General features: G+C 62.5%; 1 pseudogene across 1 annotated transcript; it reads right to left on the reverse strand.

Moving 5' to 3' along the window:
* Positions 1-3,108: 3,108 nt before the first annotated feature.
* LOC148135314 (aquaporin-9-like) lies at positions 3,109-26,608 on the reverse strand (annotated as a pseudogene). Its single transcript, XR_015755337.1, has 7 exons — positions 26,501-26,608; positions 26,262-26,408; positions 20,936-21,062; positions 19,391-19,527; positions 15,194-15,312; positions 7,222-7,439; positions 3,109-5,442 (listed from the first exon to the last, which is right to left on the reverse strand). The product of XR_015755337.1 is annotated as an aquaporin-9-like (transcript).
* Between the last annotated feature and the right edge of the window lie 511 nt (positions 26,609-27,119).

Below are 27,119 nucleotides of genomic sequence, written 5' to 3' on the forward strand. Positions count from 1 at the left end.
TGGAGTCATCTGTAGGCCCAGACCCATCACCGTGGAGGCCTGGAGTCACGTGTAGGCCCAGACCCGTCGCCATGGGGATCTGGAGTCACGTGTAGGCCCAGACCAATCACTGTGGGGGTCTGGAGTCACGTGTAGGCCCAGACCCATCGCTGTGGGGGTCTGGAGTCACGTGTAGGCCCAGACCCATCGCTGTGGGGGTCTGGAGTCACGTGTAGGCCCAGACCCATCACTGTGGGATCTGGAGTCACGTGTAGGCCCAGACCCATCACTGTGGGGGTCTGGAGTCACGTGTAGGCCCAGACACGTCGCCGTGGCAGTCTGGAGTCACGTGTAGGCCCAGACCCATCGCCGTGGAGGTCTGGAGTCACGTGTAGGCCCAGATCCGTCACCGTGGAGGTCTGGAGTCACGTGTCGGCCCAGACTCATCGCCGTGGAGGTCTGGAGTCACGTGTAGGCCCAGACCCGTCGCCGTGGAGGTCTGGAGTCACGTGTAGGCCCAGACCCATCGCCGTGGAGGTCTGGAGTCACGTGTAGGCCCAGATCCGTCACCGTGGAGGTCTGGAGTCACGTGTCGGCCCAGACTCATCGCCGTGAGGGTCTGGTGTCACGTGTAGGCTCAGACCCATCGCCGTGTGGGTCTGGTGTCACGTGTAGGCCCAGACCCATCGCCGTGAGGGTCTGGAGTCACGTGTAGGCCCAGATCCATCACCGTGGAGGTCTGGAGTCACGTGTAGGTCCAGACCCGTCGCCGTGAGGGTCTGGAGTCACGTGTAGCCTGGTCCGATTTCTTTGCCCCCGGCCGTGACTTGGGGTGTTTTTATCGCCATCACTCGGAACGTCCCTTCCCCCCGCCCCCCCCCCCCCCCCACCCCGCGGGCTGTTCTGTTTCGCACCCCTTCCCCCATGGCTGATCTCCGGCTGGTACTAAAACCCTCCCAGAGCCTGGGGTTTGGCGGGGGGAGGGAGGGGTGGACTGAGCTGTGCCAGGCGTCTGAGGGCGATGCGACCCTTCCCTTCACCCGCTTCCCCCACTCCCTCCCCCCTCCCGCCCCCTCACCCCCCCACCACGACCTAACTCTCCTGAGGAACTGGTAACGTCCGTGCTCTGAGGCGGTTGGCATCGATCTGACCCCTCCCCTCCCCCACCAGGCGTCCAGATGCACCCACTGACTGCAGCCGCGACGCATCCCCCCTGCTGAGCCGATTTCGATTTTGTTGGGGGGAGAAAACGAATCGCGGGACTTAGCTGCCGTCTGCCTGACTGCCCCTCGCTCACCTCCCTCCCCACAGCAATCGGCGACCCCTGGGATCTATACCTTCCCCAGGATTATCGATGAGTTTGCTCTGGGGACCAGGGTTCACTCATTCATCAGTTACCGCCGCACTCAGAGAAACTGTTTCGAAATATCTCGGCCGTTCCTTCGGGGTCAGAATCCTGGGACTCCCTTCCTAATGGGGGCCCTGTGTCCCTACACCACATGGGGTGGGGGAGGGGGGAATGCAACGGTTCAAAATGGCAGCTCACCCCCCCCACCCCCTTCTCAAGGGGCAATCAGGGTGGGAACGGGGCAATAAATGCTGCTCCTCGGATGCTGCCTGACCTGCTGTGCTTTTCCAGCACCACTCGAATCTTATCCCTGATCTCCAGCATCTGCAGTTCCCAATTAGAGTCATAGAGATGTACAGCATGGAAACAGACCCTTCGGTCCAACCTGTCCATGCCGACCAGATATCCCAACCCAATCTAGTCCCACCTGCCAGCACCGGGCCCTTATCCCTCCAAACCTTCCTATCCATGTCCCCATCCAGATGCCTTTTAAATGCTGTAATTGTACCAGCCTCCACCACTTCCTCTGGCAGCTCATTCCATACACGCACCACCCTCTGTGTGAAAAAGTTACCCCTCAGGTCCCTTTTATATCTTTCCCCTCTGCCCAATAAATGCTGGGCCCAGCCAGTGACACCGTAGGGACAGGAATAAACAGGACCATTAGATATTGGGTGTCTCTCTATCCTCTGGAGAGTGACCCTCCCCATTGAATAACACACACCCCCCACCCCGACACACACACACACATACATACAAACATACAAACACACACACACACAAACACACACATACATATAAACATACAAACACACACACACACAAACATACAAACACACACACACAAACATACAAACACACACACACACAAACACATACAAACACACAAACACACACACACAAACACACACACAAACACACACACAAACACACACACAAACACACACACACACAAACTCCCACACACTTACACACACTCACTCACATACACACACAGATACACACACACAAACACAAACATACACAGACACACACAAACATGCACAGACACATATACAAACACACCCACACACCCACAAACACACACTCACTCACTCACATACACACACAGATACACACACACACAAACACATACACACAGACACACACAAACATACAAACACACACAGACACACACACAAACACACACACACAAACACACCCACACACTTACACACACAGACACACACACACTCACTCATATACACACACACTCACTCACATACACACACAGATACACACACAAACACAGACACACACTCACTCACATACACACACACACTCACTCACTCATATACACACACACACACTCACTCACATACACAGATACAGACACAGACACACACACACTCACTCACATACACACACAGACATACATACACGCGCGCACGTGCGCACACACACACTCACACACAAACACCCACACACACAAACACACACACATTCACATACACACAGACACACACACAAACACACACACGCACTTACACACACTCACACAGACACACACGCTCACACACACACAGACACACATACACAGACAGACACACATTCACACACACACACACATGCACTTACACACACACATACACAGATACGCACACACTCACTCACACACCCACATTCTCATTCACACACACACAGATACACACACACGTACACAGTCACTCACACACACAGACACACACACTCACACAGACACGCAGACACACACACATATACACACAGAGTCAGTTTTCCATTAAATATTCTCAAATTTAATCTCACGTTTCAGTATACAATCGGAGAAGCAGCATTGGAAATGCGTATGATACAAGCGCTGGAGGGTGCAATGGGGGGGGGTGGGATAGGAGGGCGAGGTGAGACACAGACATGGAGCTCTCTCCTGTCTCCCCCCTCCCCAGCATTCTCCTGCAGAGGGATTATCTCCCAGCAGAGAATCAAACCAGTCGCTGCCCGTTGCTAACCGGGGGCTAAAGTACGATTCCTGGTGCCTCCGCACTCGGAGGTGAGAGTGGGCGGAGGCGGTTTCCCCGGGCAACGGGCTGGCTGAGGCCTAGTATGTCAGGCTTTGGCAACCAGGCCTCAGAGCTCCCTGAGGGAGCAGTGTGGGGGAGGTGTAAGTGGAGAGGGTGATGGGTGCTGACCCCATTGTTCCCAGGTCAGGGCCCCCCCCTCCACTTTATACCAGGTTCAAGCGTCGGGGGGGGGGGGGGGTGTGGCGTGTCCGCAGCGCCCCGGGTCAAGGGTCAGAGTGCACTCTGCTTGGGCCTGGACTTGGGTTGGGCCGAGGGGGAGGTGTGGTGGGAGTGGGGTTGATGGTGAGGGAAATCAACAACGGGGTGAGGTGGGGGCTACCGGGACTAAACCCCCACTACACCCAACCATGGATCCCCAACACCACACCCACACCCATAACAATGGACAACGGGGTGTCCCTAGAGAGATTCCATTGAAGCAAGGGAGGGAGGGTGAAGGGTCGGAAACATAGGTGGGGGTGGGGAGGGGTGTAGGGGCTGACAGAGATAGGGAGGGGGTGTAGGGGGTGACAGAGATAGGGAGGGGGTGTAGGGGGTTGGAGTGGGGTGACAGAGATAGGGAGGGGGTGTAGGGGGTTGGAGTGGGGTGACAGAGATAGGGAGGGGGTGTAGGGGGCTGGAGGAGGGTGACAGAGATAGGGAGGGGGTGTAGGGGGCTGGAGGGGGGTGACAGAGATAGGGAGGAGGTGTAGGGTGCTGGAGGGGGTGACAGAGATGGGGGGGTGTAGGGGCTGGAGGGGATGACAGAGATAGGGAGGGGGTGTAGGGGGCTGGAGGAGGGTGACAGAGATAGGGAGGGGGTGTAGGGACTGGAGGAGGGTGACAGAGATAGGGAGGGGGTGTAGGGGCTGGAGGAGGGTGACAGAGATAGGGAGGGAGTGTAGGGGCTGGAGGGGGTGACAGAGATAGGGAGGGGGTGTAGGGGCTGGAGGGGATGACAGAGATAGGGAGGGAGTGTAGGGGCTGGAGGGGGTGACTGAGATAGGGAGGGGGGTGTAGGGGACTGGAGGGGGTGACAGAGATAGGGAGGAGGTGTAGGGGCTGGAGGGGGTGACAGATAGGGAGGGGGTGTAGGGGCTGGAGGGTGTGACAGAGATAGTGAGGGGAGTGTAGGGGGCTGGAGGGGGTGACAGAGATAGGGAGGGGGTGTAGGGGCTGGAGGGGGTGACAGAGATAGGGAGGGGGTGTAGGGGCTGGAGGGGGTGACAGAGATAGGGAGGGGGTGTCGGGGTTGGAGGGGTGACAGATATAGGGAGGGGGTGTAGGGGCTGGAGGGGGTGACAGAGATAGTGAGGGGGATGTAGGGGACTGGAGGGGGTGACAGAGATAGGGAGGGGGTGTAGGGGCTGGAGGGGGTGACAGAGATAGTGAGGGGGATGTAGGGGACTGGAAGGGGGGGACAGAGATAGGGAGGGGGTGTAGAGGCTGGGGGTGTGACAGAGATAGGGAGGGGGTGTAGAGGCTGGGGGTGTGACAGAGATAGGGAGGGGGTATAAACCCTTGGATGGAATTGGCCACGCTGGTGTTGGGGGGAGGGGCCCATTTAATGGACGGACGGGGTTGGGTCAGAAAGTGGTGGTGTGGGGGAGGTGTGGACCGAGATTCGGGGAGGGGGGGTGATGCTGACCACCTGACCCCGGCGACGGGAGTTCTCTGGTATCTGTTTGCTCACATCCCCAGCGCAGCCCCCACCCCCAACCCCATCCATCCCTGGGGAGGGGGGGGGGGGATTCGGGGGAGGTAACGTTGGGGGTGAAGATGGAGGGGAGAGTAGACCTCCCCCCCCCCCCACCCCTCCTTCCCGTTCACATCGCCATGACGAACTGGTCATCTGCTCCGGCCTTGTCCCTCCGCACGGCCGGGCCGTCCTTGCCCCCGGCACCCGTCCCCTTCAGCGTCTCCTCGTCGGCGTAGTTGGCGGCACCCGACTTGGCCTCCAGGTGGTGCAGCTCCACCAGCAACTCGTAGACCAGGGCCCCCAGCACCGCGCCCACCATGGGCGCCACAATGGGGATCCACCACCAACCGTTCCCGGCCCTGCGAGGTGGGGGGGGAGGGGGGAACAAGGACAGGTCAGAGACAGTGACCGGGCCCCCCCCTCCTTTCGCCCATGACCCCACCCGCCCTCCAAAGCCCTGACCCCTAACCACCACTTCCGACCCACCCCTTCCCCCCCCCCCCCTCGCCCAGGAATGGCACCAGCCAACCCATCGAGGGTGGGCTCAACCCTCTGCAACCCCCTGCCCAGCCCCTACCAACGGCCCCCATGGATAGTGGCAACTCCCAACTCTTTGATGGATGGTCGCAGGTAGACCGGACCCCTCACCTTTGACCCCAGGTAGATGACCTCGAGGCTGACGCCGTGGTTTGAGTGGACGTTTGACCACCTCAATCCTTGACCCCATCCCCCAGGATCAATACGACGCAAGAACCTTGTGACCTGACACTACCCACACCCACACGGTGGGGTGGTTCATAAGGAAGCCAATCACCTCAGAGTTGACCCCTCGGGATATCATTTCCCAACCCCCGCCCCCACCCATCTCCCTCTCGCTCACTCCCTCTCTCACTCTTGCTCTCTCTCTGTCTGACTGTGCCTCTCTCACTCTATCTCTCTGTTGCTCTCCCTCTCACTATCCCTCTCTCTCTGAATTACTCCCTGTCTCACGAACTTTCTTTCTCTCTCTCTCCCTCTCTTACACACTATCCCTCCCTCTCTCTCTCGCTCTCTCTCCTTCCCACTCTCTCACACAATCCATCTCTCTCTCTCTCTCTGTCTCCCTGGTTCTCTCTCTCTCTCTCTCACTCTCCCTTGTTCTCTCTCTGTCTCTTACTTTCTGTCTCTCACTATCTCTGTCCCTCTCCCTCACTATCTCTTGCTCTCTCTCTCTCACACACACACTATCCCTCTCTCTCTCTCTCTCCCCCCCACTCTCTCACACTATCTCTCTCTCTCAATATCGCTCCCTCTCTCTTACTCCTTCTCTCTCTCCCTCTTCCTCACTATCTCTCTCGTGCTCTCGTTCTCTATTTCTTTCCCTCTCTTACTTTCTGTCTCTCACTATCTCTGTCCCTCTCCCTCACTATCGCTCTCTCTCTCTCTCTCCCCCCCACTCTCTCACACTATCTCTCTCTCTCACTATCGCTCCCTCTCTCTTACTCCTTCTCTCTCTCCCTCTCCCTCACTAACTCTCTCACGCTCTCGCTCTCTCTTTCTTTCCCTCTCTTACTTTCTGTCTCTCACTATCTCTGTCCCTCTCCCTCACTATCTCTCTGTCTCTCTCTCTCTCTCTCTCTCTCTCTCCCCCCGACTCTCTCACACTATCCTTCTCTCTCTCAATATCGCTCTCTCTCCCTTACTCCTTCTCTCGCTCCCTCTCCCTCACTATCTTTCTCGCTCTCTCACACACACACACACAATCCCTCTCTCTCTCTCTCTCCCTCTCTCCCCCCCGACACTCTCACACTATCCCTCTCTCTCTCTCTCTCTTTGACTATTCCCCCTCTTTCTCTTACTCCTTCTCTCTCTCTCTCTCGATCTCTGACTCAGCATCACCACCCAGGCGATGCCCGCCGCTGGAACTGCGGCGGCCCCCGCACAGCAAGATCCCAGGGGGAAAGACGCCATCGACTGGGCGCTGGGGGGAGGGGCGAACGGGCCCAGGCTGATCTGGGAGGGAGAGCGGGCGGGTGAGGGCGGGGGTTATGGGGTAACAGGGAAGGGTGGGGTGAGGGGGGTTGGCCGCGCCTGGCTGGTCCCAGTCCCGTTACTGACGGTGGGAGGAGGGGTGGGGGGTGTGGGAGGGAGTTACTCACGTGAAGACCTCGGTGCCCCATCCCGCGGCCAGGGTGAGCAGACGCGGCCCGAAGTCCCGGGCGGGATTGATGGCATAACCGGAATTGGAGCCCATGGACATCCCGATGCCCACCACCGACAGGCCGATGAAGATGGGCTGAAGGATCTTGGGAGCGCCGTAGTTCTGGGAGTCCACCACCGCGAAGATGCACAGGAGGAGGGTGCCGGTGCCAATCAACTGCGGCGGGAGGCACGGAAGACGGGAGTCACCAACGGGCGAGATGGGGGGGGGCCGTGGCGAAACGGCCCTCTGTTTCCCCTCCCCCTCATCGACACTGAGGCATTCTGGGAAATCCGTCCCCACCGCAAACACGCTCACACCCGCCACTCTCACTCTCCCCACCCCCTCACCCACCCACACCCCCAACCCCCTCTCTCCCTCTCACAAATCTCCCCTCACGCCCTCTCACCCCACCCCCTCACCCACCCACACCCCCAACCCCCTCTCTCCCTCTCACAAATCTCCCCTCACGCCCTCTCACCCCACCCCCTCACCCATCCACACCCCCAACACCCTCTCTCCCTCTCACAAATCTCCCCCCAATCCCTCTCTCCCCACACCCTCACACATCTATTCCCCACGCCCTCTCTCCCCACCCCCTCACCCATCCACAGCCCCAACCCCCTCGCTCCGTCTCACAAATCTCCTCCCAATCCCTCTCTCCCCACACCCTCACACATCTACTCACACATTCCCCCCCTCGCCTCTCTCTCCCTCTACCCCTACCTTTCCCTCATCCCTTTCCTCTCCCCCTCCCTCTCTCCTTCTCTCTCACCTTCTATCTCGCTCTCCCTGCTGGTCTCTCTCTCTCTCTTTCTCTCTCACTTGCTCTCATGTTGCAGTCAGTGATAGAGACAGAGCGACTGAGTGGGGGCTGTCGGAGGGTCAGTGCTGAGGGAGTGGGCGCTGTCGGAGGGTCAGTGCTGAGGGAGTGGGTACTGTCGGAGGGTCAGCGCTGAGGGAGCGGGCGCTGTCGGAGGGTCAGTGCTGAGGGAGTGGGTACTGTCGGAGCGTCAGCGCTGAGGGAGCGGGCGCTGTGGGAGGGTCAGTGCTGAGGGAGCGGGCGCTGTGGGAGGGTCAGTGCTGAGGGAGTGGGCGCTGTCGGAGGGTCAGTGCTGAGGGAGTGGGTACTGTCGGAGGGTCAGCGCTGAGGGAGCGGGCGCTGTGGGAGGGTCAGTGCTGAGGGAGCGAGCGCTGTGGGAGGGTCAGCGTTGAGTGTGCGGGCGCTGTCGGAGGGTCAGGGCTGAGGGAGTGGGCGCTGTCGGAGGGTCAGCGCTGAGGGAGCGGGCACTGTCAGATGGTCAGCGCTGAGGGAGCGGGCGCTGTCGGAGGGTCAGCGCTGAGGGATTGGGTGCTGTCGGAGGGTCAGCGCTGAGGGAGTGGGCGCTGTGTGAGGGTCTGCGCTGAGGGAGCGGACACTGTGTGAGGGTCTGCGCTGAGGGAGCGGGCGCTGTGTGAGGGTCTGCGCTGAGGGAGCGGGCGCTGTGTGAGGGTCTGCGCTGAGTGAGTGGACACTGTGTGAGGGTCAGCGGACGGAGTGGGCACTGTCGGAGGGTCAGCGCTGAGGGAGTGGGCGCTGTTGGAGGGTCAGTGCTGAGGAAGCAGGCGCTGTCGGAGAGTCAGTGCTGAGGGAGCGGGCGCTGTCGGAGGGTCAGTGCTGAGGGAGTGGGCGCTGTTGGAGGGTCAGTGCTGAGGGAGTGGGCACTGTGGGAGGGTCTGCGCTGAGGGAGTGGGCACTGTGGGAGAGTCAGTGCTGAGGGAGTGGGCGCTGTGGGAGGGTCAGCGCTGAGGGAGTGGGTGCTGTGTGAGGGTCAGCGCTGAGGGAGTGGGTGCTGTGGGAGGGTCAGCGCTGAGGGAGCGGGCGCTGTGGGAGGGTCAGCGCTGAGGGAGTGGGCGCTGTCGGAGGGTCAGCGCTGAGGGAGTGGGTGCTGTGTGAGGGTCAGCGCTGAGGGAGTGGGTGCTGTGGGAGGGTCAGCGCTGAGGGAGCGGGCGCTGTGAGAGGGTCAGCGTTGAGTGTGCGTGAGCTGTTGGAGGGTCAGGGCTGAGGGAGCGGGCGCTGTCGGAGGGTCAGCGCTGAGGGAGTGGGCACTGTCAGACGGTCAGCGTTGAGGGAGCGGGCGCTGTCGGAGTGTCAGTGCTGATGGAGTGGGCACTGTGCGAGGGTCAGCGCTGAGGGAGCGGGTGCTGTGGGAGGGTCAGCGCTGAGGGAGCGGGCGCTGTGGGAGGGTCAGTGCTGAGGGAGTGGGTGCTGTGGGAGGGTCAGTGCTGAGGGAGTGGGCGCTGTCGGAGGGTTAGCGCTGAGGGAGCGGGTGCTGTGGGAGGGTCAGCACTGAGGGAGTGGGCGCTGTCGGAGGGTCAGCGCTGAGGGAGCGGGCGCTGTGGGAGGGTTAGTGCTGAGGGAGTGGGCGCTGTCGGAGGGTCAGCGCTGAGGGAGCGGGTGCTGTGGGAGGGTCATTGCTGAGGGAGTGGGTGCTGTGGGAGGGTCAGTGCTGAGGGAGTGGGTGCTGTGGGAGGGTCAGTGCTGAGGGAGTGGGCGCTGTCGGAGGACTTGTGCTGAATGAGCGGGCGCGATGTGAGGGTCAGCGCTGAGAGAGTGGTCACTGTCGGAGGGTCAGTGCTGAGGGAGTGGGTGCTGTCAGAGGGTCGGTGCTGAGGGAGTGGGCACTGTGGGAGGGTCAGTGCTGAGGGAGTGGGCACTGTGGGAGGGTCAGTGCTGAGGGAGTGGGCACTGTGGGAGGGTCAGCGCTGAGGGAGTGGGTGCTGTCGGCTGGTCAGCGCTGAGGGAGTGGGTGCTGTGGGAGGGTCAGCACTGAGGGAGTGGGCACTGTTGGAGGGTCAGCGCTGAGGGAGTGGGTGCTGTCGGAGGGTCAGCGCTGAGGGAGTGGGTGCTGTCGGAGGGTCAGCGCTGAGGGAGCAGGCACTGTGGGAGGGTCAGCACTGAGGGAGTGGGCACTGTTGGAGGGTCAGCGCTGAGGGAGCGGGCACTGTCGGAGGGTCAGTGCTGAGGGAGTGGGCGCTGTCGGAGGGTTAGCGCTGAGGGAGCGGGCACTGTCAGACGGTCAGCGCTGAGGGAGCGGGCGCTGTCGGAGGGTCAGTGCTGAGGGAGTGGGCGCTGTCGGAGGGTCAGTGCTGAGGGAGTGGGTGCTGTGGGAGGGTCAGCGCTGAGAGAGTGGGTGCTGTGTGAGGGTCAGCGCTGAGGGAGTGGGTGCTGTGGGAAGGTCAGCGCTGAGGGAGCGGGCGTTGTGGGAGGGTCAGTGCTGAGGGAGTGGGCGCTGTCGGAGGGTTAGTGCTGAGGGAGTGGGTGCTGTGTGAGGGTCAGCGCTGAGGGTGTGGGCACTGTGGGAGGGTCAGCGCTGAGGGAGTAGGCACTGTGGGAGGGTCAGTGCTGAGGGAGTGGGCACTGTGGGAGGGTCAGCGCTGAGAGAGTGGGTGCTGTGTGAGGGTCAGCGCTGAGGGAGTGGGTGCTGTGGGAAGGTCAGCGCTGAGGGAGCGGGCGTTGTGGGAGGGTCAGTGCTGAGGGAGTGGGCGCTGTCGGAGGGTTAGTGCTGAGGGAGTGGGTGCTGTGTGAGGGTCAGCGCTGAGGGAGTGGGTGCTGTGGGAGGGTCAGCGCTGAGGGAGCGGGCGCTGTGGGAGGGTCAGTGCTGAGGGAGCGGGCGCTGTGGGAGGGTCAGTGCTGAGGGAGTGGGTGCTGTGGGTGGGTCAGCACTGAGGGAGTGGGCACTGTGGGAGGGTCAGCGCTGAGGGAGTGGGTGCTGTCGGAGGGTCAGTGCTGAGGGAGTGGGTGCTGTGGGAGGGTCAGCACTGAGGGAGTGGGCGCTGTCGGAGGGTCAGCGCTGAGGGAGCGGGTGCTGTGTGTGGGTCAGCGCTGAGGGAGCGGGTGCTGTGGGAGGGTCAGCACTGAGGGAGTGGGCACTGTCGGAGGGTCAGCACTGAGGGAGCGGGCGCTGTCGGAGGGTCAGCGCTGAGGAAGCGGGTGCTGTGGGAGGGTCAGCGCTGAGGGAGTGGGCGCTGTGGGAGGGTCAGTGCTGAGGGAGTGGGCGCTGTCGGAGGGTCAGCACTGAGGGAGCGGGTGCTGTCGGAGGGTCAGTGCTGAGGGAGTGGGCGCTGTCGGAGGGTCAGCGCTGAGGGAGCGGGCGCTGTGGGAGGGTCAGCGCTGAGGGAGCGGGCGCTGTGGGAGGGTCAGCACTGAGGGAGTGAGCGCTGTCGGAGGGTCAGCGCTGAGGGAACGGGTGCTGTCGGAGGGTCAGTGCTGAGGGAGCGGGTGCTGTGTGTGGGTCAGCGCTGAGGGAGCGGGTGCTGTGGGAGGGTCAGCGCTGAGGGAGCGGGTGCTGTCGGAGGGTCAGCGCTGAGGGAGCGGGCGCTGTCGGAGGGTCAGCGCTGAGGGAGCGGGTGCTGTGGGAGGGTCAGCACTGAGGGAGTGGTTGCTGTCGGAGGGTCAGTGCTGAGGGAGTGGGCACTGTCGGAAGGTCAGTGCTGAGGGAGTGGGCACTGTCGGAGGGTCAGTGCTGAGGGAGTGGGCGCTGTGGGAGGGTCAGTGCTGAGGGAGCGGGTGCTGTCGGAGGGTCAGTGCTGAGGGAGTGGGCGCTGTGGGAGGGTCAGTGCTGAGGGAGCGGGTGCTGTCGGAGGGTCAGCGCTGAGGGAGTGGGCGCTTTTGGAGGGTCAGTGCTGAGGGAGTGGGTGCTGTGGGAGGGTCAGCGCTGAGGGAGTGGGTGCTGTGGGAGGGTCAGCGCTGAGGGAGCGGGCGCTGTCGGAGGGTCAGGGCTGAGGGAGCGGGCGCTGTCGGAGGGTCAGCGCTGAGGGAGCGGGTGCTGTCGGAGGGTCAGCGCTGAGGGAGTGGCCGATGTTGGAGGGTCAGCGCTGAGGGAGTGGGCGCTGTCGGAGGGTCAGTGCTGAGGGAGTGGGCGCTGTCGGAGGGTCAGGGCTGAGGGAGCGGGTGATGTGGGAGGGTCAGGGCTGAGGGAGCGGGTGCTGTCGGAGGGTCAGCACTGAGGGAGTGGGCGCTGTCGGAGGGTCAGCGCTGAGGGAGTGGGCGCTGTCGGAGGGTCAGGGCTGAGGGAGCGGGTGCTGTGGGAGGGTAAGCGCTGAGGGAGCGGGTGCTGTCGGAGGGTCAGCACTGAGGGAGTGGGCGCTGTTGGAGGGTCAGCGCTGAGGGAGTAGGCGCTGTCGGAGGGTCAGGGCTGAGGGAGCGGGTGCTGTGGGAGGGTCAATGCTGAGGGAGTGGGCACTGTTGGAGGGTCAGTGCTGAGGGAGTGGGTGCTGTCGGAGGGTCAGCGCTGAGGGGCAGGCGCTGTGGGAGGGTCAGCGCTGAGGGAGTGGGTGCTGTCGGAGGGTCAGCGCTGAGGGAGTGGGTGCTGTGGTAGGGTCAGCGCTGAGGGAGTGGGTGCTGTCAGAGGGTCAGTGCTGAGGGAGCGGGCGCTGTCAGAGGGTCAGTGCTGAGGGAGCGGGTGCTGTGAGAGGGTCAGTGCTGAGGGAGCGGGTGCTGTCGGAGGGTCAGTGCTGAGGGAGCGGGCGCTGTCAGAGGGTCAGTGCTGAGGGAGCGGGTGCTGTGAGAGGGTCAGTGCTGAGGGAGCGGGTGCTGTCGGAGGGTCAGTGCTGAGGGAGTGGGCGCTGTCGGAGGGTCAGTGCTGAGGGAGCGGGTGCTGTCGGAGGGTCAGTGCTGAGGGAGTGGGTGCTATCGGAGGGTCAGTGCTGAGGGAGTGGGCGCTGTCGGAGGGTCAGTGCTGAGGCAGTGGGTGCTATCGGAGGGTCAGTGCTGAGGGAGTGGGTGCTGTCGGAGGGTCAGTGCTGAGGGAGTGGGCGCTGTCGGAGGGTCAGTGCTGAGGGAGTGGGTGCTGTCGGAGGGTCAGTGCTGAGGGAGTGGGTGCTGTGGGAGGGTCAGTGCTGAGGGAGTGGGCGCTGTCGGAGGGTCAGTGCTGAGGGAGTGGGTGCTGTCGGAGGGTCAGTGCTGAGGGAGTGGGTGCTGTGGGAGGGTCAGTGCTGAGGGAGCGGGCGCTGTGGGAGGGTCAGTGCTGAGGGAGTGGGCGCTGTGGGAGGGTCAGTGCTGAGGGAGCGGGCGCTGTGGGAGGGTCAGTGCTGAGGGAGCGGGCGCTGTGGGAGGGTCAGTGCTGAGGGAGTGGGTGCAGTCGGAGGGTCAGTGCTGAGGGAGTGGGCGCTGTCGGAGGGTCAGTGCTGAGGGAGTGGGTTCTGTCGGAGGGTCAGTGCTGAGGGAGCGGGGGCTGTGGGAGGGTCAGTGCTGAGGGAGTGGGCGCTGTCGGAGGGTCAGTGCTGAGGGAGCGGGTGCTGTGGGAGGGTCAGTGCTGAGGGAGTGGGCGCTGTCGGAGGGTCAGTGCTGAGGGAGCGGGTGCTGTGGGAGGGTCAGTGCTGAGGGAGGGGGTGCTGTGGGAGGGTCAGTGCTGAGGGACTGGGCGCTGTGGGAGGGTCAGTGCTGAGGGAGTGGGCGCTGTGGGAGGGTCAGTGCTGAGGGAGCGGGTGCTGTGGGAGGGTCAGTGCTGAGGGAGCGGGTGCTGTGGTAGGGTCAGTGCTGAGGGAGCGGGCGCTGTGGGAGGGTCAGTGCTGAGGGAGTGGGCGCTGTCGGAGGGTCAGTGCTGAGGGAGTGGGTGCTGTCGGAGGGTCAGTGCTGAGGGAGTGGGTGCTGTCGGAGGGTCAGTGCTGAGGGAGTGGGCGCTGTCAGAGGGTCAGTGCTGAGGGGGTGGGTGCTGTGGGAGGGTCAGTGCTGAGGGAGTGGGTGCTGTGAGAGGGTCAGTGCTGAGGGAGTGGGTGCTGTGGGAGGGTCAGTGCTGAGGGAGCGGGCGCTGTGGGAGGGTCAGTGCTGAGGGAGCGGGCGCTGTGGGAGGGTCAGTGCTGAGGGAGCGGGCGCTGTCGGAGGGTCAGTGCTGAGGGAGCGGGCGCTGTGGGAGGGTCAGTGCTGAGGGAGCGGGCGCTGTGGGAGGGTCAGTGCTGAGGGAGTGGGCGCTGTCAGAGGGTCAGTGCTGAGGGAGCGGGCGCTGTGGGAGGGTCAGTGCTGAGGGAGCGGGCGCTGTGGGAGGGTCAGTGCTGAGGGAGCGGGCGCTGTGGGAGGGTCAGTGCTGAGGGAGTGGGCGCTGTCAGAGGGTCAGTGCTGAGGGAGTGGGCACTGTCGGAGGGTCAGCGCTGAGGGAGTGGGTGCTGTCGGAGGGTCAGTGCTGAGGGAGTGGGTGCTGTCGGAGGGTCAGCGCTGAGGGAGTGGGTGCTGTCGGAGGGTCAGCGCTGAGGGAGTGGGTGCTGTCGGAGGGTCAGTGCTGAGGGAGTGGGCACTGTCGGAGGGTCAGTGCTGAGGGAGCGGGCGCTGTCGGAGGGTCAGTGCTGAGGGAGTGGGTGCTGTGGGAGGGTCAGTGCTGAGGGAGTGGGTGCTGTTGGAGGGTCAGTGCTGAGGGAGTGGGTGCTGTCGGAGGGTCAGTGCTGAGGGAGTGGGTGCTGTTGGAGGGTCAGTGCTGAGGGAGTGGGTGCTGTGGGAGTGTCAGTGCTGAGGGAGTGGGCGCTGTCGGAGGGTCAGTGCTGAGGGAGTGGGTGCTGTTGGAGGGTCAGTGCTGAGGGAGTGGGTGCTGTGGGAGTGTCAGTGCTGAGGGAGTGGGCGCTGTCGGAGGGTCAGTGCTGAGGGAGTGGGTGCTGTCGGAGGGTCAGTGCTGAGGGAGTGGGTGCTGTCGGAGGGTCAGTGCTGAGGGAGTGGGTGCTGTTGGAGGGTCAGTGCTGAGGGAGTGGGTGCTGTGGGAGTGTCAGTGCTGAGGGAGTGGGCGCTGTCGGAGGGTCAGTGCTGAGGGAGTGGGTGCTGTCGGAGGGTCAGTGCTGAGGGAGTGGGTGCTGTCGGAGGGTCAGTGCTGAGGGAGCGGGATTGTTGAGGTTCCTGTCTCTGCTGAAACCCATCCAAGTATCAGAGCAAGAAATTGCCAGGATAACAGATCGGAAGGTCCGGGTACCTGGTCTATAAAGCCGTTGGGAAGGGTGAGGAACGGTGCAGGGTAGGTGCCAAAAATGAAGGCGGTGGCACGTGGCCCGGTGACAGACAAAGTCCCGTTGTTCACAGCATGGATCCCATCTGCAGGAGATATACAGGAACACCATCACATCCAGAGACCCAGCTCCATCCCACAACAGACAGGCAGGGATAGGGAATACTGGGGAATGGGGAGAGAGGGGGTATACTGGGGGATGGGGGAGAGAGGGGAAATACTGGGGGATGGGGAGAGAGGGGGAATACTGGGGGATGGGGAGGGAGGGAATACTGGGAATGGGGAGAGAGGGGAAATACTGGGGGATGGGGAGAGAGGGAATACTGGGAATGGGGGAGAGATGGAATACTGGGGGATGGGGAGAGAGGGGGAATACTGGGGGATGGGGTAGAGAGGGGGAATACTGGGGGATGGGGGAGAGAGGGGGAATACTGGGGAATGGGGAGAGAGGGAATACTGGGGAAGGGGGAGAGAGGAATACTGGGGGATGGGGGAGAGAGGGAATACTGGGGGATGGGGGAGAGAGGGGGAATACTGGGGGATGGGGAGAGAGGGAATACTGGGGGATGGGGGAGAGAGGGGGAATACTGGGGGATGGGGAGAGAGGGAATACTGGGGAAGGGGGAGAGAGGGAATACTGGGGGATGGGGAGAGAGGGAATACTGGGAATGGGGAGAGAGGGGAATACAGGGGAATGGGGGAGAGATGGAATACTGGGGAATGGGGAGAGAGGGGGAACACTGGGAATGGGGGAGAGAGGGGGAATACTGGGAATGGGGAGAGAGGGAATACTGGGGAATGGGGAGAGAGGGAATACTGGGGAATGGGGAGAGGGGGGAATACTGGGGAATGGGGGAAAGAGGGGGAATACTGGGGAATGGGGAGAGAGAGAGGGAATACTGGGGAATGGGGAGAGAGGGGGAATACTGGGGAATGGAGGAGAGGGGGAATACTGGGGAATTGGGGGGAGGGAGGGGGAATACTGGGGAATTGGGGGGAGAGAGGGAATACTGGGGAATGGGGAGAGAGGGAATACTAGGGAATAGGGGAGAGGGGGGAATACTGGGGAATGGGGAGAGAGGGGGAATACTGGGGAATTGGGAGAGAGAGGGAATAATGGGGAATGGGGAGACAGGGAATACTGGGGGATGGGGGAATACTGGGGGATGGGGGAGAGAGGGAATACTGGGGATGGGGGAGAGAGGGAATAATGGGGAATGGGGAGACAGGGAATACTGGGGGATGGGGGAATACTGGGGGATGGGGGAGAGAGGGAATACTGGGGATGGGGGAGAGAGGGAATACTGGGGAATGTGGGAGACGGAATACTGGGGGATGGGGGAATACTGGGGGATGGGGAGAGAGGGAATACTGGGGATGGGGAGAGTGGGGGGAATACTGGGGAATGGGGGAGAGTGGGGGGAATACTGGGGAATGGGGGAGAGTGGGAATACTGGGGGATGGGGGAATACTGGGGAATGGGGGAGAGTGGGAATACTGGGGGATGGGGGAATACTGGAGATGGGGGAGAGTGGGGGGAATACTGGGGAATGGGGAGAGAGGGGGAATACTGGGGAATGGGGGAGAGAGGGAATACTGGGGGATGGAGGAGTGTGGGGGGAATACTGGGGAATGGGGAGAGAGGGGGAATACTGGGGAATGGGGGAGAGAGGGGGAAATACTGGTGAATGGGGGAGAGAGGGAATACTGGGGGATGGAGGAGTGTGGGGGAATACTGGGGAATTGGGGAGAGAGGGAATACTGGGGAATGGGGGAATACTGGGGGATGGGGGAGAGAGGGCATACTGGGGAATGGGGAGAGAGGGAATACTGGGGAATGGGGGAGAGAGGGAATACTGGGGAATGGGGAGAGAGGGAATACTGGGGAATGGGGGAATACTGGGGGATGAGGGAGAGAGGGGGAATACTGGGGAATGGGTGAGAGTGGGGTGAATACTGGGGAATGGGGGAGAGAGGGGGAATACTGGGGAATTGGGAGAGAGAGGGAATACTGGGGAATGGGGAGAGAGGGGGAATACTGGGGAATGGGTGAAAGTGGGGGGAATACTGGGGAATGGGGGAGAGAGGGGGAATACTGGGGAATTGGGAGAGAGAGGGAATACTGGGGAATGGGGAGAGAGGGAATACTGGGGAATGGGGGAGAGGGGCAATACTGAGGAATGGGGGAGAGAGAGAATACTGGGGAATGGGGGAGAGAGGGAATACTGGGGAATTGGGAGAGAGAGGGAATACTGGGGAATGGGAAGAGAGGGAATACTGGGGAATGGGGGAGAGAGGGGGAATACTGGGGAATGGGAGAGAGAGAGGGAATACTGGGGAATGAGGGAGAGAGAGGGAAGACTGGGGAATGGGGAGAGAGGGGGAATACTGGGGAATAGGGGAGAGGGGGAATACTGGGAATGGGAGAGAGAAGGAATACTGGGGAATGGGGAGAGAGGGGGAACACTGGGGGATGGGAGAGAGAGGGTGAATACTGGGTGATGGGGAGAGATGGAATACTGGGGAATGGGAAGAGAGGGAATACTGGGAAATGGGGGAGAGAGGGAATACTGGGGGATGGGGGAATACTGGGGAATGGGGGAGAGAGGGAATACTGGGGATGGGGAGAGTGGGGGGAATACCTGGGAATGGGGGAAGAGTGGGGGGAATACTGGGGGTTGGGGGAGAGAGGGAATACTGGGGATGGGAGAGAGAGGGAATACTGGGGAATGGGGAGTGAGGGAACACTGGGGAATGGGGAGAGAGGGAATACTGGGGAATGGGGGAGAGGGACAATACTGAGGAATGGGGGAGAGAGGGAATACTGGGGAATGGGGGAGAGAGGGAATACTGGGGAATTGGGAGAGAGAGGGAATACTGGGGAATGGGAAGAGAGGGAATACTGGGGAATGGGGGAGAGAGGGGGGAATACTGGGGAATGGGAGAGAGGGAATACTGGGGAAGGGGGGAGAGAGGGAATACTGGGGAATGGGGGAGAGAGTGGGGAATACTGGGGAATGGGAGAGAGAGAGGGAATACTGGGGAATGAGGGAGAGAGAGGGAAGACTGGGGAATGGGGGAGAGGGGGAATACTGGGAATGGGGGAGAGAGGGAATACTGGGGAATGGGGAGAGAGGGGGAACACTGGGGGATGGGAGAGAGAGGGGGAATACTGGGGGGTGGGGAGAGAGGGAATACTGGGGAATGGGGAGAGAGGGAATACTGGGAAATGGGGGAGAGTGGGAATACTGGGGGATGGGGGAATACTGGGGAATGGGGGAGAGAGGGAATACTGGGGATGGGGAGAGTGGGGGGAATACCTGGGAATGGGGGAGAGTGGGGGGAATACAGGGGGTTGGGGGAGAGAGGGAATACTGGGGATGGGAGAGAGAGGGAATACTGGGGAATGGGGAGAGAGGGAATACTGGGGAATGGGGGAGAGAGGGAATAATGGGGAATGGGGGAGACAGGGAATACTGGGGGATGGGGGAATACTGGGGGATGGGGGAGAGTGGGGGGAATACTGGGGAATGGGGGAGAGAGGGAATACTGGGAGATGGAGGAGTGTGGGGGGAATACTGGGGAATGGGGGAGAGAGGGAATACTGGGGATGGGGAGAGCGGGAATACTGGGAGATGGAGGAATACTGGGGGATGGGGGAGAGAGGGGGAATACTGGGGAATGGGGGAGAGAGGGGGGAATGAGGAGAGAGGGGGAATACTGGGGAATGAGGGAGGGGGGGAATACTGGGGAATGGGGAGAGAGGGGGAATACAGGGGAATGGGGAGAGAGGGGGAATACTGGGGAATGGGGAGAGAGGGGGAATACTGGGGAATGGGGAGAGAGGGGGAATACTGGGGAATGAGGGAGGGGGGGAATGGGGAGAGAGGGGGAATACTGGGGAATGGGGAGAGAGGGGGAATACTGGGGGATGGGGGAGAGTGGGGGGAAACTGGGGAATCGGGGAGAGAGGGGGAAACTGGGCGAATGTGGAAATTTTGGGAACATGTACAGTTATGTACAGGGAGAAGCCAAGGAAGCTGTGTTAGGGTGGGAATGGTGATGGGAATGAGGGCTGGAATGGGACAGGACTTGGGGGGGAGGGGGAGGGTGGACCCACCAACAGACCCTGACCCCTGAGGTAGGGCCAAGGGGATGACCTACCGTGATGCACCCCATAGACTACAGCCGCTCCGACAAACCCCCCAGGGTCTGGAAGAACATGTAAAAGGGCAACTTCTTCCATTGGAACCGGCCAAGCAGGCACAGACTGAAGGACACGGCCGGATTCAGATGGCCCCCTGCAGGGTAACAACAACAACAACAGTCTGCATTCACATAGCCCCTTTCACATCAACAGAGAGAGAGAGAGGAAGTGATAGGGGGCTGGAGGGGGTGACAGAGATAGGGGAGGGGGTGACAGAGATAGGGAGGGGCTGGAGGGGGTGACAGGGATAGGGAGGGGGCTGGAGGGGGTGACAGAGATAGGGAGGGGGTGACAGAGAGAGGGAGGGGGTGACAGAGATAGGGAGGGGGCTGGAGGGGGTGACAGAGATCGGGAGGGGCTGGAGGGGGTGACAGAGATAGGGAGGGGGTGTAGGGGCTGGAGGGGGTGACACAGAGATAGGGAGGGGGTGACAGAGATAGGGAGAGGGTGACAGAGATCGGGAGGGGCTGGAGGGGGTGACAGAGATAGGGAGGGGGTGTAGGGGGTGGAGGAGGTGACAGAGATAGGGAGGGGGTGACAGAGATAGGGAGGGGGTGACACAGAGATAGGGAGGGGGTGACACAGAGATAGGGAGGGGCTGGAGGGGGTGACAGAGATAGGGAGGGGGTGTAGGGGCTGGAGGAGGTGACAGAGATAGGGAGGGGGTGACAGAGATAGGGAGGGGGTGTAGGGGCTGGAGGGGGTGACAGAGATAGGGAGGGGGTGTAGGGGCTGGAGGGGGTGACACAGAGATAGGGAGGGGGTGTAGGGGGCTGGAGGAGGTGACAGAGATAGGGAGGGGGTGACAGAGATAGGGAGAGGGTGACAGAGATCGGGAGGGGCTGGAGGGGGTGACAGAGATAGGGAGGGGGTGTGGGGGCTGGAGGAGGTGACAGAGATAGGGAGGGGGTGACAGAGATAGGGAGGGGGTGACACAGAGATAGGGAGGGGGTGACACAGAGATAGGGAGGGGGTGACAGAGATAGGGAGGGGGTGTAGGGGCTGGAGGGGGTGTCAGAGATAGGGAGGGGGTGTAGGGGCTGGAGGGGGTGTCAGAGATAGGGAGGGGGTGTAGGAGCTGGAGGGGGTGTAGGTGCTGGAGGGGGTGACAGAGATAGGGAGGGGGTGACAGAGATAGGGAGGGGGTGTAGGGGCTGGAGGGGGTGACAGAGATAGGGAGGGGGTGTAGGGGCTGGAGGGGGTGACAGAGATAGGGAGGGAGTGTAGGGGCTGGAGGGGGTGACAGAGATAGGGAGGGGGTGTAGGGGCTGGAGGGGGTGACAGAGATAGGGAGGGGGTGTAGGGGCTGGAGGGGGTGACAGAGATAGGGAGGGGGTGTAGGGGCTGGAGGGGGTGACAGAGATAGGGAGGGGGTGTAGGTGCTGGAAGTGTAACACCTCTGTTGTTCTGTGTATAACCCACCCCGAACCCCCTCGATTAGATCCTGGCCTGTCATTCCAGCCACGGTAAATCCAGGATTCCGGGTGTTTGCCGAGGTGTACCTGAGATCCCTCCGGAGATGTAAATTCCGAACGTTGCCCCGAGTCCGAAGCCGAGATTGACCGACAGGAATTCACCGCGTGTCGTGTTACTGACGACCATCTGCGCGACAGCTCCACATCCAAACAGCTGGCACAGAGAACAGGGAGGGAGAGAGGGCCTGGGTAAGTACAGACTCATCAAAAGGAAGTCAACTCAAAGCTTATCTCCAAAAGGTGGCCTGGCCTTGTGAGAACCACGCTCCCACAGCACCCACTCCCTCAGCACTGACCCTCCCACAGCACCCACTCCCTCAGCACTGACCCTCCCACAGCACCCACTCCCTCAGCACTGACCCTCCCACAGCGCCCACTCCCTCAGCACTGACCCTCCCACAGCACCCACTCCCTCAGCGCTGACCCTCCCACAGCACCCACTCCCTCAGCACTGACCCTCCCACAGCACCCACTCCCTCAGCACTGACCCTCCGACAGCGCCCACTCCCTCAGCACTGACCCTCCGATAGCACCCACTCCCTCAGCACTGACCCTCCCACAGCACCCACTCCCTCAGCACTGACCCTCCCACAGCACCCACTCCCTCAGCACTGACCCTCCCACAGTGCCCACTCCCTCAGCACTGACCCTCCGACAGCGCCCACTCCCTCAGCACTGACCCTCCGACAGTACCCGCTCCCTCAGCACTGACCCTCCCACAGCGCTCGCTCCCTCAGCACTGACCCTCCGACAGTGCCCGCTCCCTCAGCACTGACCCTCCGACAGCACCCACACCCTCAGCACTGACCCTCCGACAGCACCCACTCCCTCAGCGCTGACCCTCCCTCAGCGCCCACTCCCACAGCACTGACCCTCCGACAGCACCCACTCCCTCAGCACTGACCCTCCGACAGCACCCACTCCCTCAGCACTGACCCTCCGACAGCACCCACTCCCTCAGCACTGTCCCTCCGACATCGCCCACTCCCTCAGCACTGACCCTCCGACAGCACCCACTCCCTCAGCACTGACCCTCCCACAGCACCCACTCCCTCAGCACTGACCCTCCCACAGCACCCACTCCCTCAGCACTGACCCTCCCACAGCACCCACTCCCTCAGCACTGACCCTCCCACAGTGCCCACCCCCTCAGCACTGACCCTCCCACAGCACCCACTCCCTCAGCACTGACCCTCCGACAGCACCCACTCCCTCAGCACTGACCCTCCCACAGTGCCCACTCCCTCAGCACTGACCCTCCGACAGCGCCCACTCCCTCAGCACTGACCCTCCGACAGTACCCACTCTCTCAGCACTGACCCTCCCACAGCGCTCGCTCCCTCAGCACTGACCCTCCGACAGTGCCCGCTCCCTCAGCACTGACCCTCCGACAGCACCCACACCCTCAGCACTGACCCTCCGACAGCACCCACTCCCTCAGCGCTGACCCTCCCACAGCGCCCACTCCCACAGCACTGACCCTCCGACAGCACCCACTCCCTCAGCACTGACCCTCCGACAGCACCCACTCCCTCAGCACTGACCCTCCGACAGCACCCACTCCCTCAGCACTGTCCCTCCGACATCGCCCACTCCCTCAGCACTGACCCTCCGACAACACCCAGTCTCTCAGCACTGACCCTCCCTCAGCGACCACTCCCTCAGCACTGACCCTCCCACAGCACCCACTCTCTCAGCACTGACCCTCCCACAGCGCCCACTCCCTCAGCACTGACCCTCCGACAGCGCCCATTCCCTCAGCACTGACCCTCCGACAGCACCCACTCCCTCAGCACTGACCCTCCGACAGCGCCCACTCCCTCAGCACTGACCCTCCGACAGCACCCACTCTTTCAGCACTGACCCTCCCTCAGCGCCCACTCCCTCAGCACTGACCCTCCGACAGGCCCCACTCCCTCAGCACTGACCCTCCGACAGCACCCACTCCCTCAGCACTGACCCTCCCACAGCACCCACTCCCTCAGCACTGACCCTCCGACAGGGCCCACTCCCTCAGCACTGACCCTCCGACAGCACCCACTCCCTCAGCACTGACCCTCCCACAGCACCCACTCCCTCAGCACTGACCCTCGCACAGTGCCCCCTCCCTCAGCACTGACCCTCCCACAGCACCCACTCCCTCAGCACTGACCCTCCGACAGTGCCCACTCCCTCAGCACTGACCCTCCGACAGCACCCACTCCCTCAGCGCTGACCCTCCCACAGCGCCCACTCCCTCAGCACTGACCCTCCGACAGCACCCACTCCCTCAGCACTGACCCTCCGACAGCACCCACACCCTCAGCACTGACCCTCCGACAGTACCCACTCCCTCAGCACTGACCCTCCGACAGCGCCCACTCCCTCAGCACTGACCCTCCGACAGCACCCACTCCCTCAGCACTGACCCTCCCTCAGCGCCTGCTCCCTCAGCACTGGCCCTCTGACAGCACCCACTCCCTCAGCACTGACCCTCCCACAGCACCCACTCCCTCAGCACTGACCCTCCCACAGTGCCCACTCCCTCAGCACTGACCCTCCGACAGCACCCACTCCCTCAGCACTGACCCTCCGACAGCGCCCACTCCCTCAGCACTGACCCTCCCACAGCACCCACTCCCTCAGCACTGACCCTCCCACAGCACCCACTCCCTCAGCACTGACCCTCCGACAGCACCCACTCCCTCAGCACTGACCCTCCCACAGCACCCACTCCCTCAGCACTGACCCTCGCACAGTGCCCCCTCCCTCTGCACTGACCCTCTCACAGCGCCCGCTCCCTCAGCACTGACCCTCCGACAGCACCCACTCCCTCAGCACTGACCCTCCCACAGCACCCACTCCCTCAGCACTGACCCTCCCACAGCACCCACTCCCTCAGCACTGACCCTCGCACAGTGCCCCCACCCTCAGCACTGACCCTCCAACAGCACCCACTCCCTCAGCACTGACCCTCGCACAGTGCCCCCTCCCTCAGCACTGACCCTCCCACAGCACCCACTCCCTCAGCACTGACCCTCCCACAGCACCCACTCCCTCAGCACCGACCCTCCGATAGGCCCCACTCCCTCAGCACTGACCCTCCGACAGCACCCACTCCCTCAGCACTGACCCTCCCACAGCACCCACTCCCTCAGCACTGACCCTCGCACAGTGCCCCCTCCCTCAGCACTGACCCTCCGACAGTGCCCACTCCCTCAGCACTGACCCTCCGACAGCACCCACTCCCTCAGCGCTGACCCTCCCACAGCACCCACTCCCTCAGCACTGACCCTCTGACAGCACCCACTCCCTCAGCACTGACCCTCCCACAGCACCCACTCCCTCAGCACTGACCCTCGCACAGTGCCCCCTCCCTCAGCACTGACCCTCTCACAGCGCCCGCTCCCTCAGCACTGACCCTCCGACAGCACCCACTCCCTCAGCACTGACCCTCCCACAGCACCCACTCCCTCAGCACTGACCCTCCGACAGTGCCCACTCCCTCAGCACTGACCCTCCCACAGTGCCCACTCCCTCAGCACTGACCCTCCGACAGCACCCACTCCCTCAGCACTGACCCTCCCACAGCACCCACTCCCTCAGCACTGACCCTCCGACAGTGCCCACTCCCTCAGCACTGACCCTCCGACAGCACCCACTCCCTCAGCGCTGACCGTCCCACAGCGCCCACTCCCTCAGCACTGACCCTCCGACAGCACCCACTCCCTCAGCACTGACCCTCCGACAGTACCCACTCCCTCAGCACTGACCCTCCGACAGCGCCCACTCCCTCAGCACTGACCCTCCGACAGCACCCACTCCCTCAGCGCTGACCCTCCCTCAGCGCCCACACCCACAGCACTGACCCTCCGACAGCACCCACTCCCTCAGCACTGACCCTCCCACAGCACCCACTCCCTCAGCACTGACCCTGCGACAGTGCCCGCTCCCTCAGCACTGACCCTCCCACAGCGCCCACTCCCTCAGCACTGACCATCTGACAGCACCCACTCCCTCAGCACTGACCCTCCGTCAGCGCCCACTCCCTCAGCACTGACCCTCCCACAGCGCCCACTCCCTCAGCACTGACCCTCCGACAGCACCCACTCCCTCAGCACTGACCCTCCGACAGTACCCACTCCCTCAGCACTGACCCTCCCACAGCACCCGCTCCCTCAGCACTGACCCTCCGACAGCACCCACTCCCTCAGCACTGACCCTCCGACAGCACCCACTCCCTCAGCGCTGACCCTCCCTCAGCGCCCACTCCCACAGCACTGACCCTCCGACAGCACCCACTCCCTCAGCGCTGACCCTCCCAAAGCACCTGCTCCCTCAGCACTGTCCCTCGCACAGTGCCCCCTCCCTCAGCACTGACCCTCCCACAGCGCCCACTCCCTCAGCACTGACCCTCCCACAGCACCCACTCCCTCAGCACTGACCCTCCCACAGCACCCACTCCCTCAGCGTTGACCCTCCCACAGCGCCCGCTCCCTCAGCACTGACCCTCCGACAGCACCCACTCCCTCAGCACTGACCCTGCGACAGCGCCCACTCCCTCAGCACTGACCCTCCGACAGCACCCACTCCCTCAGCACTGACCCTCCCTCAGTGCCCACTCCCTCAGCACTGACCCTCCGACAGGGCCCGCTCTCTCAGCACTGACCCTCCCTCAGTGCCCACTCCCTCAGCACTGACCCTCCGACAGCACCCACTCCCTCAGCACTGACCCTCCGACAGCACCCACTCTCTCAGCACTGACCCTCCCTCAGCGCCCACTCCCTCAGCACTGACCCTCCGACAGCACCCACTCTCTCAGCACTGACCCTCCCTCAGTGCCCACTCCCTCAGCACTGACCCTCCGACAGCACCCACTCCCTCAGCACTGACCCTCCGACAGCACCCACTCCCTCAGCACTGACCCTCCCACAGCACCCACTCCCTCAGCACTGACCCTCTGACAGCGCCCACTCCCTCAGCACTGACCCTCCGACAGCGCCCACTCCCTCAGCACTGACCCTCCCTCAGTGCCCGCTCCCTCAGCACTGACCCTGCGACAGCGCCCGCTCCCTCAGCACTGACCCTCCGACAGCGCCCACTCCCTCAGCACTGACCCTCCGACAGTGCCCACTCCCTCAGCACTGACCCTCCGACAGCGCCCACTCCCTCAGCACTGACCCTCCGACAGTGCCCACTCCCTCAGCACTGACCCTCCGACAGCACCCACTCCCTCAGCACTGACCCTCCGACAGTGCCCACTCCCTCAGCACTGACCCTCCGACAGCGCCCACTCCTTCAGCACTGACCCTCCAATAGGGGAACCGGGATGGAGAGAGGTAACAGTTGGACTGATCAGAAGTCGTCTCCTTACAATCAACATGCAGACCCCCAGGAACTCTGCCAGACACTCTCTGAAGAGTTTGTTCTTCAATCGAAATGCATCGTGGACTTTGACCAGGATTGTGGCTGCTCTCCCCATGTCTGGGTCTCCGGGATATCTCCCTCTTCCCGTGTGATACTAACAAGTGAAGGGAACAGACATGATATTAGACCCAGCACAGACTCCGTCCCAACAGCTTACAAAATGCCAAATGCAATCTTCCGCTGTACCGGATTTCAACTGCACTCAGGGATATTCCAGAGGGGAGGCTGGATTTGAAATGCACCCGATCTCCTGCAGGGAACGTTTCTGGCTCCTTGGTTCCTCGCTTGATCAGTCTCCGGGACACTCTGTCCTCTCCGCCTGCCCCCGCCTGCTTTTTAAACCTTCCGGCCCCACCCCCCTCAGAGGCGGGAGCCTGTGGATGTTGGCAGAGTCTCTCTGACCCACACTCCAGGTCAGGGAGGTGTGGGATTGCCCTGATCTGGACCCTGCCCGGGGTCAGTCATGGCAATGGCAGGGTCTAAGGTTCCCCACCCACACTCGCCCCAGGGAGGGGCGGCTCACACTCACACTCACACTCACACTCACCCCAGGGAGGGGCGGCTCACACACACACACACACTCACACTCACACACACTCACACCCGCCTCAGGGAGGGGCGGCTCACACACACACTCACACTCACACTCACACACACTCACACTCACCCCAGGGAGGGGCGGCTCACACTCACACTCACACTCACACTCACCCCAGGGAGGGGCGGCTCACACACACACTCACACTCACACTCGCCCCAGGGAGGGGCGGCTCACACACACACACACACTCACACTCACACACAC

Source organism: Chiloscyllium plagiosum, unplaced genomic scaffold (assembly GCF_037043375.1).
Source record: "Chiloscyllium plagiosum isolate Xiang-an unplaced genomic scaffold, Cpla_swu_hap1 HiC_scaffold_50, whole genome shotgun sequence".
In the NCBI taxonomy this organism is placed as follows: domain Eukaryota; kingdom Metazoa; phylum Chordata; class Chondrichthyes; order Orectolobiformes; family Hemiscylliidae; genus Chiloscyllium; species Chiloscyllium plagiosum.